This window comes from Sciurus vulgaris (genome assembly GCF_902686455.1).
Source record: "Sciurus vulgaris genome assembly, chromosome: 7".
Classification (NCBI taxonomy): Eukaryota; Metazoa; Chordata; class Mammalia; order Rodentia; family Sciuridae; genus Sciurus; species Sciurus vulgaris.
Window position 1 is genome coordinate 52,018,867 of NC_136467.1, and position 18,111 is coordinate 52,036,977.

The 18,111-nt window shown below is 35.4% G+C and overlaps 1 long non-coding RNA gene across 1 annotated transcript in view; it reads left to right on the forward strand.

Annotated features, from left to right (window-relative positions):
• The window catches only part of LOC306666303, a 45,566-nt gene that overhangs the window by 17,506 nt on the left and 9,949 nt on the right, over positions 1-18,111 (forward strand). Inside the window, exons 3-4 of the long non-coding RNA XR_013765268.1 lie at positions 4,601-4,682; positions 6,468-6,516. This is a non-coding gene — a long non-coding RNA (uncharacterized lncRNA). The remainder of the gene's footprint in view (positions 1-4,600; positions 4,683-6,467; positions 6,517-18,111) is intronic.

Genomic DNA, 18,111 nt, shown 5'->3' on the forward strand with positions numbered 1-18,111 from the left:
AGGTTGGTTCCACAGTCTGGCTATTGTGAATTGAGCAGCTATGAGCATTGATGTGGCTGTATCTCTGTAGAATGCTGATTTTAAGTCCTTTGGGTATAGGCCAAGGAGTGGGATAACTGGGTCAAATGGTGGTTCCATTCCAAGTTTTCTAAGAAATCTCCACACTGCTTTCCAGAGTGGCTGCACTAATTTCCAACCCCACCAGCAATGTATGAGTGTACCTTTCTCCCCACATCCTCGCCAACACCTGTTGTTGCTCGTATTCTTGATAATCGCCATTCTAATTGGGGTGAGATGGAATCTTAGGGTGGTTTTGATTTGCATTTCTCTTATTTCTAGAGATGTTGAACATTTTTTCATATGTTCATTGATTGCTTGTAGATCTTCTTCTGTGAAGTGTCTATTCATTTCCTTAGCCCATTTGTCGACTGGATTATTTGTATTCTTGGAGTAGAGTTTTTTGAGTTCTTTATAGATTCTGGAGATTAGTGCTCTATCTGAAGTATGATTGGCAAAGATATTTTCCCACTCTGTAGGCTCTTTCTTCGCATTGCTGATAGTTTCCTTTGCTGAGAGAAAGCTTTTTAGTTTGAATCTATCCCAGTGGTTGATTCTAGCTTTTATTTTTTGGGCTATGGGAGTCCTGTTAAGGAAGTCTGGTCCTAGGCCGATATGTTGAAGATCTGCACCTACTTTTTCTTCTATAAGATGCAAGGTCTCTGGTCTGATTCCGAGGTTCTTAATCCATTTTGAGTTTAGTTTTGTGCAGGGTGAGAGATATGGGTTTAGTTTCATTCTGTTGCATATGGATTCCAATTCTCCCAGTACCATTTGTTGAAGAAGCTATCTTTTCTCCATTGCATATTTTTGTCCCCTTTGTCTAGTATGAGAAAATTGGATTTATTTGGGTTTGTGTCCGTGTCCTCTATTCTGTACCATTGATCTACCTTTCTATTTTGGTACCAATACCATGCCGTTTTTGTTACTATTGCTTTGTGGTAGAGTTGAAGATCTGGTATTGCAATACCCCCTGTTTCACTCTTCCTGCTAAGGATTGCTTTAGCTATTCTGGGTTTCTTATTCTTCCAGATGAATTTCATGATTGCTTGCTCTATTTCTGTAAGGTACGTCATTGGAATTTTAATTGGAATTGCATTGAATTTGTATAGCACTTTAGGTAATGTGGCCATTTTGACAATATTACTTCTTCCTATCCAAGAACATGGAAGATGTTTCCATCTTCTAAGGTGTTCTTTAATTTCTTTCTTTAGTGTTCTGTAGTTGTCATTGTAGAGGTCTTTCACCTCTTTTGTGAGATTGATTCCCAAGTATTTTATTTTTTTCGAGGCTATTGTGAATGGGGTAGTTTTCCTAATTTCTCTTTCTGAAGATTCATCACTTATGTATAAAAATGCGTTGGATTTATAAGCATTGATCTTGTAACCTGCTACTTTACTGAATTCACTTATGAGTTCTAAGAGTTTTCTGGTGGAATTTCCAGGTTCCTCTAAATATATAATCATGTCATCAGCGAACAGGGATAGTTTGAGTTCTTCTTTTCCAATTCGTATCCCTTTAATTTCTTTGGTTTGTCTAATTGCTCTGGCTAGAGTCTCAAGAACGATGTTAAATAGAAGTGGTGTATAAAGTAGTATAAATTCTTAGTCAAGAATATTTCCATTCCTTCCTGTAGATAAATACTTGGGGAATTGTACTAGCATATGCTGTGGTTCTTTTATTATGATACTGAATTTTGGATCTCCTACTCCTTGTCAGTTTTAAATGGCAACACTTTCTTGATGTTACACATAGTACAACCTCTTCTAACTTTAAAGTGGTGTTTTTCCCCAGCCCAAAAGAACAGAAAATTGACACTGCCAGAATCTGAATAGGTTGATTTTTTAAATGGATTACTCCTTTTATTTATGCAACTATGAAAAGTATTAGGAACAGAGATCTTAATGGAAACTTATCTTTCTGCTACTTAGAAGCATAAAGTCCAGGAGAGGAGTCAAACATGTAAATAGTGAAATGATGTAGGTATAAGTAGAATTCACTGGGATCTCAAAAATGGGAAAATCTAACTACCTACTGAATTAGAAGTTCATAAATTAAGCAACATTTGTGCCATATCTTGATGGTTATGTCTTGAAAGAGAGTGTGTAGGATACGAGTGTTGATCAGAAAATAATCACCTATCTGCCTCTACCCTTTTAGGTAGAACTGCTCACACTGATAGTGGCTTTGGTCATTTGTTTTGCTTCAGTCAGTGAAACTGAGCAGACATAATGAAAGCTGACTCCTTAAAGGGGTGGGTGTGGCTTAGTGTGGATGCTTACATCTGGTAATGTACCAGAAAGAAAATGCACTCTGTACAGCTGCAGGACCAAGGAGAACAAGAAAACACATGGAGCTGACCTAATTCCAATCTACAGCCTGGAGCCAAGCCCAGCAGATCCCAGCTGAGCTCAGCCTGAGACAGAGAGACACACTCAATGCCTACGTGGCAAATGAAAATGTGTACCGCTTTAAGTCACTGAAAAGGATTTTGAGGTAGTTTCTTGTGCTTTATTATGCCACATAACCAAATAATACTGCTCAAATGGTTGGTTTGTTTGAGAGAATACCATGTGGAAGAGCCTGTGACCATAAGGGAAGGTAGAAGCTGTAAGACAGTTTAAACAGTGAAATCTGAATTGGACTAGATTTCATTGATGATTGGAAGCCATAGAAGTATTTTTTCACAGAAAGAATGTCAGCGTCATGCTCCACAGAGTTAATCCTGTAGCTTCATCTGTGTGCCTATCTACCAGCAAACTCATTCAACATATATTAATGAGCACCAACAATGTACCAAATATCTGAGATGTATTAGTAAATTGAAATAAGATCTCTACTCTAAGGAAAATGGACAATGAATGATAAACATTGTAAGAGACATACATGGTATATTTAAGAAGAGACAAGTGCTATGAAAAGTATAAGAAAAAAAGCAGAGCATGAAAAGGAGACTTTCTATTTGTTAAAGGTTGGTCGAAGTGGGTCTCAGGGAGAAGGCAAATCATCTCGGAATCTGCAGTAATCAAGGATGCTTCAAGATTGGCAGCTATCTTATAGCTATAAACATCTAGCCAAAAAGTCTTTGTAAATGACTCTATAATTAAAGGTGTAAACTGTTCCTTAGAAGAAGGTTATGATTCACACAAACATCAGACTGAGAGAAGTTGTAGAACGTCATGACTCCCACAATAACAGCAAAGATGTCTCTGTCAATATGTACACAGTCCTATTTTGTGATAAAGTGGTTCATGAATAGGCAGTAACTGCTGCTCTGGGGCCACCTGGCATCTTGTGAGGGAACATATTTTCAGTACCATAATCCAAATCTTCACTTGTGAGAAACTGTGGTTTATACTCATCACTGTGTATAGCAGAACATTGGCAATCAACCCCTATTTGGCATTCTGGAAGGTGTTTTTATGCTGGAGAATTCAAACACTATACCAGGCCCTTCTCCATAAAATGGTTGAACAGACTCTTGGTTTCAAGCTAAATTTTATATTAAGGAAAATGTTATGAAAGTATTTGGATGTGGTTGAAGGGGCCCAGAGTTCTTTCTTTGCTTTACAGTGACACAGCATGGATCACGAGTATCTTAATGTTTTGTTTTGGTTTAAGTGGAACTATACTGGTAGCAACTCAGTACAGATGCTGCAGAGTAAGATAATGCATAATTCTTGTTTATTTTTTTCAAGTAGCATAGACTTATATACAACTTATAGCAAGTTAATTCTTGGCACTTAGCCTTGATACCCTCCTCTTGATCACTTTCATGTACATATATATATGTATATATATATGTATATATATATACATATATGTATATATGGGTATATGTATATATATGGTATATATACATATACCATATGTATATATATAGGGTATATATGTATATATATAGGGTATATGTATATATATATATGTATGTATGTTATATGTTAATGATAACCTCAAATAAATATGTCACCCAGATTTAACAGGATATTGCCATACTTGCTATCCATTTTCAGTTTTATTTTATTATTATTTTTATGAGACAAAAATGCATGTAGTGCTTGGTACAATTCCTGGTATAGATAAGCATGATATTTTATTATATGAAATTTCTTTTTCAAGTATTCATTCATAAAATAATTTTAATTTTACCTAAAATGGAGTATTTTTGAAATATAAAATTCTGGAAAAAAGGAGATTTTTTTATCTGAAGAGTGAAATAAGACAGAGATCATTTATTTGACTAAAAAGGACCACTGTCAATCACAGAAAAGGACAAGCAAATATCACTGCAACAGTATAACTACAACCAAGAGGAGAATGCTTTACTACCACTGTACACAAGGAAAGGAAGCAAACAGATTTAGAAAGCTTGGAAGTTACCAAGTTGAATTACCCAGAGTCTATTGCTGAGCAGGATTGCTCTTACAGGCAGATCTTCAAAGTATCCTGACTTCTAGGCTAGGCAAAACTTAATATTAGGACACTGGAAAACACACAGAAGCCAAAGGCTCAGTGCCTTAACTTGTCCTGTCCTTTCCCTTAGCTCTCCTACTTGAAGAAGTTCTGCTGGTGAATTTCGTTGTGTGACTGCTTTACCCAGGTTCCCTACAACACAGCACTGCTGGGTTGCTTTCCTAGCTTTTATTTTCATTTCTTATTTAAATATGTAATTTTAATTGATATACCTAATAATATGAGTTGTACATATTAAAGGGTACCATGAGATGTTTTAATACATGTATATATCGTGTAATGTTTAAACAGGTTAAACATATTTATCTATCATTTCTATGAGGTGAAAACTTTCAAAATTCTTTCCTCTAGCTTTTCTTTGGGGGGTGTGTCCTGGGGATTGAACTCAGGGGTGTTAAACCACTGAGCCACATCTCAGTCCTATTTTGTATTTTATTTAGAGACAGGGTCTCACTAAGTTGCTTAGGGTCTCGCTAAATGGCTGAACTGCCTTTGAACTCGTGATCTTCCCGCCTCAGTCTCCTGAGCTGCTGTGATTACAGGTATGCACCATCTTCTAGATTTTTAAGCTGCACAGGACTTTACTGTCAACTTATAGCACACCAGACATTCTAGCTCCTGTGTAACTGCAGCATAGGTCCCATTGATGACCATTTCCCTATTCATAGCCCAACCTCACTCACCCCAACCTCTTTAACCTCCACCCTACTCTTAACTACCAAACTACCATCTTATTCAGCAGTCCCACTCCTGGGTACATATCCAAGAGAAATGAAGTCAGTATGTCAAAGAGACATTTGCACCACCATGTTCATTGCAGTATTACTCACAAAAGTCAAGAGATGGAAACAATCTAATCATCCATCAAATGATGAATGAATAAAGAAATACAGTGCACATACACAAAGGAATACTCCTCAACCATAAAAAAGAATGAAATCCTTTCCTTTGTGACAACACAGATAGAACTGGAGATCATTAGGTTAAGTGACATAGGCTAGGCATAGAAAGACAAGAATCACGTGATTTCATTCATATGGCATCAAAATAGTTGATCTCATAGAAGTTGCTTGTTTTTTGAAAACCCTGCCTTCTTGGCTAACATGGCATAACTCTGTTCAAATGGTCCTCTCGTTTCTATTGTTTCTCATTTGGTACCTTTACTTCTCCTTCCTCCTCATTTCAAATGAGAGCACAACCTCTCTTGGTCCATCCTTTTTCTACTCTCTACATCCTCTCAATTGGCATTTACATATATTCCCCAAGTTTCAGAAAAATATGTCAAATGGGTAACCCTCAAATCTACCTGAGCCCACCCAAGCTCCAGTTTTATAATCCCCAACGTCACCCAGACTATTGTACCTGGAAGTTCAAGTGATACTTCAAACAAACCCTTGCTTTACTTGTCCTCACTTACCTTAATGTAAATTCATATTTCAAAATTATACAACCTATTCATATCTGTATTATAATAATCCTTTTTAGAGGGTACATGGAATAAGACCAGTTTGTCTAAGTTTAAATCTCATTTAAGCCACTTGTATCAAATGGATTTGAGCAAGTTCTCAAAATTCATGACTTTTAGTTTTCTACATATAAAAGAGAGGTAATAATAATATCCATCCAGAAAAGTTGTTGTGAAGATCACGTAAAACATATATAAAACGGCTAGGGCATCATCTGATATATGAAAGGCACATAATGGATGATTAAATAAATACATTTATTTGAAGCTTGTTGTTTAGATTAGTGATACTTTTTAAGTTCTACTTTAAGCCACTGAATATTTGGGTATCATGATCCAGATACACTCTATTCATAAGTGGCTATTTGCTACATAATTCTGCAGGGGATATGTGAATTTTGTGAAATCAAAAATCATGATAGCATAGCAGTAATTTAACACCCAGGCTATTTTGTCTTTCTGCTCCCAACAGCTATGACCTTGATAGATCTGTTTACTGCTCATGAAGATTAAGCCAAGAGGTGAGAGGGAAGGAAGAACACATGCAACTGAACCGCCACCCCAAAATGCCTCCTTGCCAAAATAACAAGTGAGAAGTTGCTGGGTGTGGGGTGCTACAGGCAGATGAAGTGGTGGGAGAACGCAGGGTGGTGGGCTGTGAAGGAAGGATGCAAGAGAGGAGGAGGGAACTGAGGGAGAATGGGAAAAGGGGGATGGGGAAGATTGGGGCAGAGGAAGAAGTTTTCTAAGGAAGGTGAGATGATGATGGGAGGAGGAGAGGGTGACCCACAGGAGAGAGAAGATGGATTGTGGAGATCCCTTTGGAGGAAATGCTGGTAGAGAAGGTAGTAAAAATTACAAAGATTAGATAACAGCACTTATTTCTTGATAAGCACTTTACCCATAGTGCCCTAAGTAACATACTTAAATATCATCTCTGAAGCAAACACCATTTTTATACCCTGATGATAATTATCCTTGAACTGGTTACTATGTGAGAACATCGATTTATACTACCATATGTCTTTTATATGTGACCCCTCCCATACTCGATGTGACCATGAACATGTTTTGTCTTTTAAAGGAAAAAAAGATAAAATTAAATATTTAACCTATTACACACACACACACACACACACACACACACACACTTTACACACCTGGTATATATGTATACACTTACTATCACAGAAAAAGCATTTAGAATGTTTAGTCCAGATTTTGTATTTATAAGACAAGTTCCCATTTTAAGTGACTCCTAAACAAGAAGCAGAATGGTATATATTCTTATACTTTATCATCACACTGGAAAGGACAAAAACAACTCAATCGTGGGGTATTCTTGGGTAAAGCTTTCTTCATGTGTGAAAACCTATTGACTTATTTTAAGTATAAGTAGGTGTCAAATATTTCATAGGATATACTAATATTAAAATTTGTTTACTGTTTATTTAAACTTCTAACTTAACTGGGTCTACATTTTATCTGGCAACTCTATTTTGGGCAAGTCATTCAATTTGCATTTCATGAGGTTCTCACACAGTAGTATGGGACTTTCTCTTAGTCAAAGCACATTGTACATATTGTTTTTTTCTGTGACTGGAAGAAAAGGAATGGATAAGGTGGTAGTTATTTAGGAATTTTAGCTCAGAAAGATCAATATTCATGTGTTCTCAGTCTCAGGGGTTGGCATTGAGCATCCCAAGATATTTGTAGCCTCTCATGAGTCATGTTTAGAAATCTAGATTGGGTGTTGTAAAGATGAATTGTGTTATATATATCCCACTGAGCCAATTCTTGAATATTCTTAATTCAATAATAAAAATAGATGGCATTTATTGAGTACTACCTGTAAAAGTAAGTGCTTTAAATACAATAGCTATTCTGAGTCTCACAACACTCATATGGTAAAATACTACAATTTTATTGCTCATTTTTGGGGCAAGGAAACTGAAGGATAGAGAAATTGAACAACTTGTCCATAGTTACACATCTAGTAAAAGGTGGAGCTGGGATTTGGACTTAGACTTGCACATCTTAAGATACATGATAGTGATTTGGTTTTCAGGTCAGAAAAGAGTAGGAAGGATCGAACCATCAAGTTAGGTCAACAGGGCACTGAAAGCTCAATAATCCTCTTTGTTCTACTGTGCTTTCTGACCTATAAAAGCAACTTAGAAACTGTAGAATCACAAAATATCTCCCCCTCATTTCATGCTAGGATTTGAAATAAAGCCTACAAATCTGTGGTCAAAAGCAAAAAGTGCTAAATGAGCTTTTCTTACTTCAATCAACATTTGTAGTTTGATCCAAGAATCAGAATAAGGCTTGTCTCCTTTCAGTTCCTCTTAGACGTAGACTCTGAAGACTTCCTGTCCCAGCCAGAGACCAGTTCAGTCAGCTCCTGGGAGAAGTGCCATTTCTCAATAAAACCAAATTATAGATCAGTAGAGGAAATGACAAATAAACTTTCTCTTGACAGAGATAGAAAGGTTCATTTAGCCAGGTTACTTCATGAAAAAGACAGCCATTTCTCTTGATAGACCTTCATCAAAAATAATATGGACCTAGAAAACAAAGTCTTTGTTTAAGCAAAGAATATATATTATCAGATAAACACTGAGTTGCTGGTTTAGCTTTTTTTGTTCTGAGCTGAAGAGAACTTGTTCAAAATCTTACTGCAAAGTTCAAACATGAATATGCAGAACTGTCTTCTTGTTAAGATCCAGAGCAAGAATCAGCCTTTTCTATTTACCTTAAAATAATAATCAACAGAAATTTAAAACTTGTGTTAAAAATTTTCCTAAACCATTACTTTATTTTATTATGTCTTAGTGATATCTAGCATGCACACCAAGTAGAGATAAATCTCAAGTTACAGGATGAAAGAGATGATTCCATTTCAAAAATTCTTTTCTTCAAAAAGTGATTTATTTCTTGGTGTACCCTGAAATTAACCCTATTTGAATAGTTGAGGTCACAAACTGATCACTTACAATACAAAAGTGAGCGAACCATTATGGAGAACACTATAGAACATTTTCTTTCAGAATTTCCCACAGGTTTGTGAAGATCCAGGAGGCATGAATGCCAGGTGGGTGAATTTTCACACAGGACTTCTTCTTTTCAGAAGAAGGAAGTTTGGACTCCCTAGAAGACTTCAGGGAAGGAGCGCCAGTTTTCTCAAATAATGCCATTCCAAATGGTTTTCAAGATCACAAATCAAGCAGGCAAGTGGCCTAAAGGAAGTTTTAGTAACTAGCTCCAAATGAATGCATTTATTTATTCATCAAGTATCTTTTATCTTTCAGATCATGCTCTGGATGAGCTTCATATCTGTTAAGCCGTATCTCCACATCTGCTCTTCCTGATGGACACCATTGCCAGTTTTACTTGTAAGGAGACTACTTAGGTTTATTAAGTTGAAAACTTGCTGAAGGCCATTAGATACAAGTAACTTAAATGGGATTTAAACTCAGACTTAACTCATTTCAAGTCCCTTCTAGAAAGGATTATTATTTTAAAAATATGAGGTGAGAATATAATTTTAAAAATCTGAGTTTACATTTAAGTAAGTTGGAAAAAGTCAGAGTTTGCTGATGATCTCCCCAAACCTCCAGAATATATATAAACAGATAAGTCCTTAAAGTTTTTGAAGAAAATATTCCAGTATTGAAACCACAGAACAGTGTAGCTCATACAAGGAACTTGGAAGACAATCATAATTCTGATGAAATTGAGATAAACAGGGTAAAAGAAAACATCCTGGAGTTGATGCATTATTATTATTATTATTAATTATTTAACTTAAGGGGTGTCTGTAGGAAGAAAGGTTGAAAGTTTATACTCACATAGATAAATGTTAGATTGGGAGGTGAATATGGTATGGGAAGCTGGGAAATGTGACATTTGGAGTTCTTACACCACTGCCTGTTGCTACTCAGAATTCTCAGTCAGGCAACCAGAGGAAAGTATGCATTTATACCCCACCAATTCTTTACCTTGAACTTGATTTCTCATAGGGGCTCAGTTGGCTCCTACTGTTGAAAGTAACTCCTGACCTGGAGAAGTTAGGCATTTCTTGGGGGGAAAGAAAGAGAAAGAGAGAGAGAGATGAGGGAGGAGGAGGAGAGAGAGAGAGAAAGGTGAGGGGGGCAAAGAAGACATGGAGGGACAATTTCTTACAATCGATTTTGCCACAAGCTGTCGCAGCTACATTAAACAAAAAGTCTTCCCTCCCTGACTTCTTCAGAGTGGCTGGAGAGAAAGGACACCCGAGAGACACCTCCACTATTGAGAAAGGCCATGCTCTCTCTTCAGAAGAATTGTCCCTTGGAAAAAAGCCTGAAACAAATACAGAGAGGATCCAAAAATAAGAACTTCCCATTTGGCAGACTCTCATGGTCTTGACATTCTTTCCTCCCTCCTCATGCACCTGAATGGTTAAATAGAAAATATTAATATCAAGTCTTCTTGCTCAAGTTAAAAAGGAAGAAATCAAATATAGTTTAAGTATATAGAAAGGACTGGCTCAAGAATAATTCAATTATATTATTTTGAAATCAAATATAGACCTAAAAGATAGATTCATATCCAAATTCAGCACCAGAAATAAAGGAATTACAGCATTAAAACAAGGTTGAAGAAGATACTTTGGAAAAGTATTTGCTCCAGGAAAATAGAAGATGTTATTCTACCTTCTTGAGCAAAGAAGAGGGTGTGTGTGTGTGTGTGTGTGTGTAACATACATGTATATGAAGAGAGAAAATACAGTTTGAAAAATAAGGTTAAAAAACAGCCTCAGGTTTTTTTCAAAATACTGTTTGCAACAGCACATTGCCCCGCTTTGTTATTCGCACAAAAACAGTTGGCTTTTACATCACTTTGAAAAAAACACAGAATATTGACAACAAAATTTCTATACCTATCCTGTAACATGAGTTCATTATATTCAGAGGATAAATTTTTATTATGTGACAAAATAAAAGGAATTATGCTTACTACTTCAAAAGTTCCCAACAGTATATAACAACTAATAAGTCATAGATAAGACTAGGGGAAACTGATCTTCATAGTGTGTGTGTATGTGTATGAGTGTGTGTGCCATTTGATCTAGGCAAAGTTGGGCAAAATTGATAACATCACATGTACCTTGTCTGATTCCATGTGACTCAGGAGTAGTAATTAAAACCCATGATGGGAAGATACCAGAGGGAAGAACTCTGCCTGCCCATGAGGAACCACTTCCTGACAATTCAGACTGCCAAGAAACGAATGTGTCCCTATTAAGATTCCTTCAAATTCAGACTCAGTCATCATTTGCAGCATTAACATTGACGAGAATTGCATATGAGTAGGCTATAGGATTTGATTTAAATCCTGTGTAAAGCTCCTTCTGATTTAGAAGTTTGGGGATTCTTCTAAATTAAACTCATGTAGAGTGAGATAATATGGAAAGAAAGCAGGTTATCTGGAGGAAGATAAAATATGAGGAGCAAGGTAGCCACACTTTAAAGCTCCCTTTGAAGATCGATTTGCCAATTTCAAAGCTCTTCTCCTGAAAATTTGATGGCAATTTCATGATATTAAATCATATAATATATATCCTTTGGGAGCAGAACAAAATTGGAATAATAAGCATATCTTAAGAGCACAGTAGTATATTTTAATATTAGTGAGTATGCAGGGGGAAAAACTATAGGCAGACACTGGCAATAAATGTGGAGTGATCTGATTCTAGCCTTTACCAAATACACTTCAAAGTGCGTTTGTGTTGTGATGAAAAATAAACACATGCAAATTTAATATTTCTGATTTTAGAATTAGCCATCTGACAGTTTCTTTACACCAACTTATTTTAAGAATGATTATGCTTATGGAAACATACAGATGTTAAACCTGATGAATTTTTAATAACTATTGGCACAATCTCTCTAATTAATTTCAAGGAAACATTTTTCTGTTTTATTTTGAAAGAATAATTATTAACAATTGGGCTCTGTAAGCATCTTAGTTTTTTCAGGTCATTGCTTTTGCTCTTTTTCATGTAAAAATTGGCTTTTAATTTAGTAAGAAGGGGTGAAAAGGGAATTTGACAATTTTTATTGGGGAGAAGAAAAAAAACTGAAAAGTCTGTTCATTCTTTAGCTTTTATCTTTATTTAGAAAGACAAGGAGTTATTGTGTTTTTGATTTTGTGTAATGAAAAAACCCAAGGCCAGGTGTAAAATTGGAGGGATGTTTAGAGAAGTAAATTCAAATCAACAATTAATGATGACATCATGGTCATATTGTTGCTTTTTCCACCACTGCTGACAGTCCTTGCTAGTACAAGAAAGGACAGCACCAGAGAAGTGACATGAAGAACATCACACTGCTAAATTCAGGCATTTTCAATCTGCATATTTATGTATAAGTGTCATTCTTTCTTTCTGAACTTCAAAAATGACACACACACACACACACACACGTACAGACAATTTATTAGGTATGCAAATAGAATATATTTGATTTTTTAGGTCTAATGTATTTTTTTGTCTTCTAATGGCCTAAGTTAATGTAAATAAAAAGGATATTGGTAATGATGATTAAGACATGTAAAGCATTATTTTATTCATTTGCTCAATTAATGCATATCCCGTGTATTATTAGACAGTTCTCTAAATGTCTCTGACACGGTACTTGTGTTTGGAAATCCTTGGTATATATAAAATAACACTAGTCATTCTAGCTAAGTTTATTAGGTATTAGACAGAAAAATAAAACAGTGACAGATGTAACCCTAATATCTTTTTAGCGCCATAATGCCATGTTAGGCTCTCATTGGCTTTCACCCTAACTTTAATAGAAGTCTTCTAATTATTTTCCTTTTCTTCATTCTAATTGGAAGTTAAAGTACCCAGGTTAATAAACTGCAGTCCTTACTCAGAAGTGGCTCTACTGAGGAACTAATCCAGGCCAGTAAGTCCAATCACCATCTTCACCAAGTAACTCCTATATTTTTATGCCTCACCCAGGTCTCTTCCCTGAGTTTCATATTCAAATAATTCAGTTTAACACACAGCTCTCAAATAAGGTCCAAAATGATACCCCAAACTCAATTTGTTTAGAACTACATATATTTTCCCCCCAACTCCCCTGATGCCCTGCCAACCAAGATTTCTTCCACCTTCTCTAAAATTCTTCAAAGACCATTGTTCTTTCTGGACTACCTAAAGATTTCAGAGTTAAATATATGACTCTTAACATGTGGTTTTAATTTACCAAATTTTAAAAATATTTTAAAGAAACACTCCATTTCTTTCTGTTGATCCCCCTTTTTGGATGTTGGTCCCTCCTCTGGAGAGATTTCCTCTCATTGTCAATACTCTTGATGGTTGTGATGGCTGAGTCATGAAAGAATTTTGTCACAATAAGGAATTAACTTCCCCATCTTTGTAATTCATAGTTTTCATAATAATTTGCAACATTCTGACTTTAATTAAGCTAAATATATGTCATGTTAAAGAGAAGAGTATATTTCACTTCTTTTGGAAAGCTCAACACATCTTGCAACAGTCCCAGGAACATGTAAAATCTAAATAATTAATTATAAAGGATATGAAGCATTGCATTCTCTCTAGCTATATCTTACTCTTAAAGGAATATTTTCCCAGTTGTTTAGTGGTTTTCTGTATATCTGTTTTTTTCATATTGGATAGAGATTGGAAATATTGAAAAATATAAAGAAGAAATCAAAACTGCCTATGATTTCATTACCCTTGTTTGTTTCCTTATCAACTCTATTCTTATACTTAGTTTTTTTGTATAGTTGAACATAGCATAGATTTTTTTTATAATATACCTGTTTTGTGGCCTAGATTTCCACAATTTTTCAAGCAATTTAAATTAACATCATCTTATTAATCATAAACATAGATAAATATAGATACTATCAATGATGCTCCCATTGTATTTTAAAATATGAGTTAGTAAACACCTAAAGTACTTTAGAAGTAGAATACAGTAAGTGCAAATAAAGGCTGCAAGAAGAAAGGAACTAAAATAGTTCCATGTATTTTCCTTTGATTCTTTATATATATATATGTATATATATAAAATTCAAGCTTAGAACATGAAGATTCTGGGAAATTTGTACTCATGTCTCTAAGAATACAAATAAAAGAAAACCATAATTGTGAAATAAATGTGCTTTCTTATTCATTCACTTAAAAAAGTATTGAACACCTGACACTGTAGATCTATAGTGAACAGGTCTTGCAATGTGAAGTCCTTATGAAACTTATATTCAAACTGGGGAAAGAGTATATGCTTAAATACTTGGAGTTATAAAGTGCTAAGAAGGAATTGAAAGGGAGCTATCTTAGAAAACAGGAAGAGGGATCCAACTTAGAAAGGACCAGCTACAAGAAAGGCAGAGGAACTATTCTTGAGAGAAGAATATAAAGGACAGAGAGCTGAGGAAAGACAGGCTGTGCTATCATTTAGGAAAGCACAGAAGTTCAAATGCCTTACCAAAGCCAGCATTAAAGTGCAGAGCAGCATGGCAGAGTCTGGAGAGAGGTAGGACTTGGATCACAATGGGCCATATATTTCATCTTAGCTATTCTGCATGAATACAATAATTTACCTATTATATAATTAGATCTATAATACATCTAAATACAAAGCTTCTTAGGCTTTACTCCCATCATTTCATTGTTTACTTATGTATGTACACATGTAAAGATAGCAGTTAAAATCCACAAATTTGATTATGAATTAGTACATTTTCTAATTCAGTCGTTTCTTTAACTTGCTATAAAAACACATATTTTTTAAAAAAATTGGATAACAATGAATGCATTTAATTCAGTGATGTGTACAGAAATGTGCATTGAGTCTGAATTACTACAAAAACAGATGAGGACGTGAAATTCAAATATATTGGAGGAAATTTATACCTAATATCGATTACAGCTCGTCTGTATTTTATCTTCCTTAAATAAAATAATGGAAATAGAAGTCCATGAAAATGGAAAATACGTCTGAATATTATCTTGGTAAATTATTTTAATTGCTTTAAATCTCTAAGATCTCATATTAAATCACATGGATGATTCTAAACAGCATGAATTATTCACAATTTTTTTAATCTGTAGGCTATATCTTACTACTCTGACATTCCTTGGCTATCTTTGCTCCCATATATTTCAGCTGAATTATGACCTGCCCGAAACTTTGTAAACCTGGCCAAAGTGTTCTCAACACTAGTGCCATTGTAGACACGCAGTGTTTACATAATGCATTCTTTATTACCTCCCTTGACCTTAATCTGTTTTCGGCCTGCATTTCCACCGCCTTCTTTTCATGAACTTCCCATTCATACGGCACACCCAGATTCATGACATGATGTTCACTTTCAGCTTCTCACGTGATGGTGGTCAGATGGAGGAGTAGCCCCAGGTCAAGAAGCGCCCAAGAGCTGATTTTTTTGATTTTTATTCCCCACCTCCCCCTCGCAAAGCAATGGGATTTATCAAGAGATGGGAGCAAAGTGGGCTAGAGTGGGTTGGGGTAGGAATGAAATATGTGTCACCTTCCTATGGAAAGGTGGCCATGATATGATAGAGGGCCCCATGACCCCCAGGCTGTCAGCCGCACACTCTCTGGCCAGAAAGCTGGAGAATGAAGACTTCTTGGGCTAGGAAAGAGCAATAACCTTAGGTAGAAATGAAAAATCACTTGTAAAGAACTGGTGTTCCCATGATAGGCTTGGAAATGCGTAAGTATCAATTTTATACCTAAAAATTGAAGCAATACAGATCTGAAAAAATGCCCACCTTCCAGAGGTAATCCTTTAACTATAAGAGAAGTAAGGAATATGCTAGGCAGGTGTTGCAAAACTGCTTTGACAAGGAGGTGGGGTAAGTTTTTTGGAGGAAGTGACTCTGGATAAGCACCTGTTAACAAGAAAAAGGCATGCCTAATTTCTCTGTGAAAGAATGCTGGTAATCATGTTTTAAAGAACCAAGCAATAATCCTTCCATGGATCTCATGCAAAAGGAACAAGGAGATTTACCTAGAGTCTCAGGGTAATTGAATATATGAAGTAAAAAAAAAAAAAAAGAATATTTAGAATTTAATATTCACATATTTTACTGTACTGTGGTATAACAAAATGACATTCCTTTGATTAGCAAAATGTTTAATAGAATGTTTGATATCATGTACAAATAACCAGAGGGTTACCCTGGCACTGTCATTGGATAAACTAACCCACTTGAGATAAAATGGATTCAAAACATCTCTAAGGCCAAAAGGTTCTGAAAAGTGAGTCTCTGTGAAAGGTCATATTCTTGAGTGAGCTTTGAGCCCTAAACTATGTATCCTGTTTGCTGGCAACCTTAGACAAGTCAAATAGCTGATTGACTTCCTCATCTGAAATAAGAATAATAATACCTACAGTAAAGAGTCAATGAGAGTATCAAATGTATGTGTAATTTTCTATGATGCTATTAATTACACAGAACCTAACATAATTAATATGCTATTAAAATTATATTAGCATATCTAACCAACCCTTGGTTTTCAAATGACTGTGAAGCACCACAGTATTTTCTTTCAAAAGTTTGTTCTCTCATGTGTTACTCATTTCTGCCTCCAGAGTAACTCCAGGAAGTCTGATATTTAACACTTATTTTCAAGCCCTCCATTACATTATAGCATCTCTCTTCCTTACCAACATGTGCTACTGAAAAGCTTGCTATGTACTTTTTATCTCTTCTCTTATTAAGTATATTTTAAGTAGAAAATTGAATTATTCTTGAGTTATTTGTAACAGCTTATTTTTCTTCATTTTTGCTGTTGTTAATACTTCCAAAATGCCCAGAGTTTGTTCAACATTGGACCATGATTTAGCACATTCTTTGTACTTCAAAGGTAGTTAAGCATCCTTCCTTCTCACCAATGGCTCTAAAGCTAGCTGCCTTTTTTCAGAGTCAGCCAGAAGTGTGATGAGCTTGCAGCAAGCAGGATTTAAAGAGCTAGAATCAAAGAGTACACTCAGCATTACTGCAGTATATACCCCAAAGGAATGGCAAATGGCACATGAGTGAGAGCTAATGGCTGATGTCTTATGGAGCATGACAGTGATTTTCCAACAGTTGGCTGTGTGGATTTTGAGGCTATTCTTTGGAAGACACATTATACCCATCCATAGAAATTTTAATCACTGCATAATACAGGCTGAAATTATTTGAACTAGCTTTATTGTTTTATGATTGGTTTTACATTTCCTCTGAGAGCTTGTAAAATAAATATTATAGGTAAATGCGCATACACATAAATACATACACATGAAGAAAAAAGAATTAAAACCATTTTCAAATTCTAGACATATAGTCATTGATACATTTATCCAACACAAATGGTTTTCCAATCCAGGTTCAGAACACATTGTTCAATACTGAATCTACATGCCATGCATTTTTCCTTCTTTTGCTGAAGGTTCTTTTATTGACAGGTGTGAGAACACACATGCCTTCAGGAAGAAGAGTGGAGGCAGGAGGATTCAACAAAGCCCCCTTTGGCAAAATTGGACACAGTTTTAGCAATACATAAAATTACTGTTACTTGGTTTATGGGCTTAACTCCACTGAGGTAACTAAGCACTTAATTCCATTTTCACTGGGAAAACAAATTGCTGAGCTAGTCTGACACCTCTATAGATGTTATCTGCTTCATCTCCCTGAGGCTTCTGAGCTACTTATACATCTTTCCAATATTTAGTGCTACTAAAAATGGTGCTGGCAATGTTTGCCTACCACTAACGAATGATTTTAAAGAAAGTAAAAAATCAAGATAATGATGAAAATACTTAAATAATTTATTTGGGGAAGAGGAAATTAAGATTACTGCATACTCTATTAATTTTTTGCTGCTGTTTTTCTATCATTTTTTTTTCTGTTGCTAACCAGTCCCACAATTACTTTTAGCTTCTCATCTTAGAAAAACTATACTATAATCTCTCCACTTTGTTGAGAATTTTATTTTCTTTATCTACTTAATTTGAAAGATCCTACCCTTAAGACCTAAAAAAATAGTTTCTTGTGAACTTATGATTCTAATCCATACCCA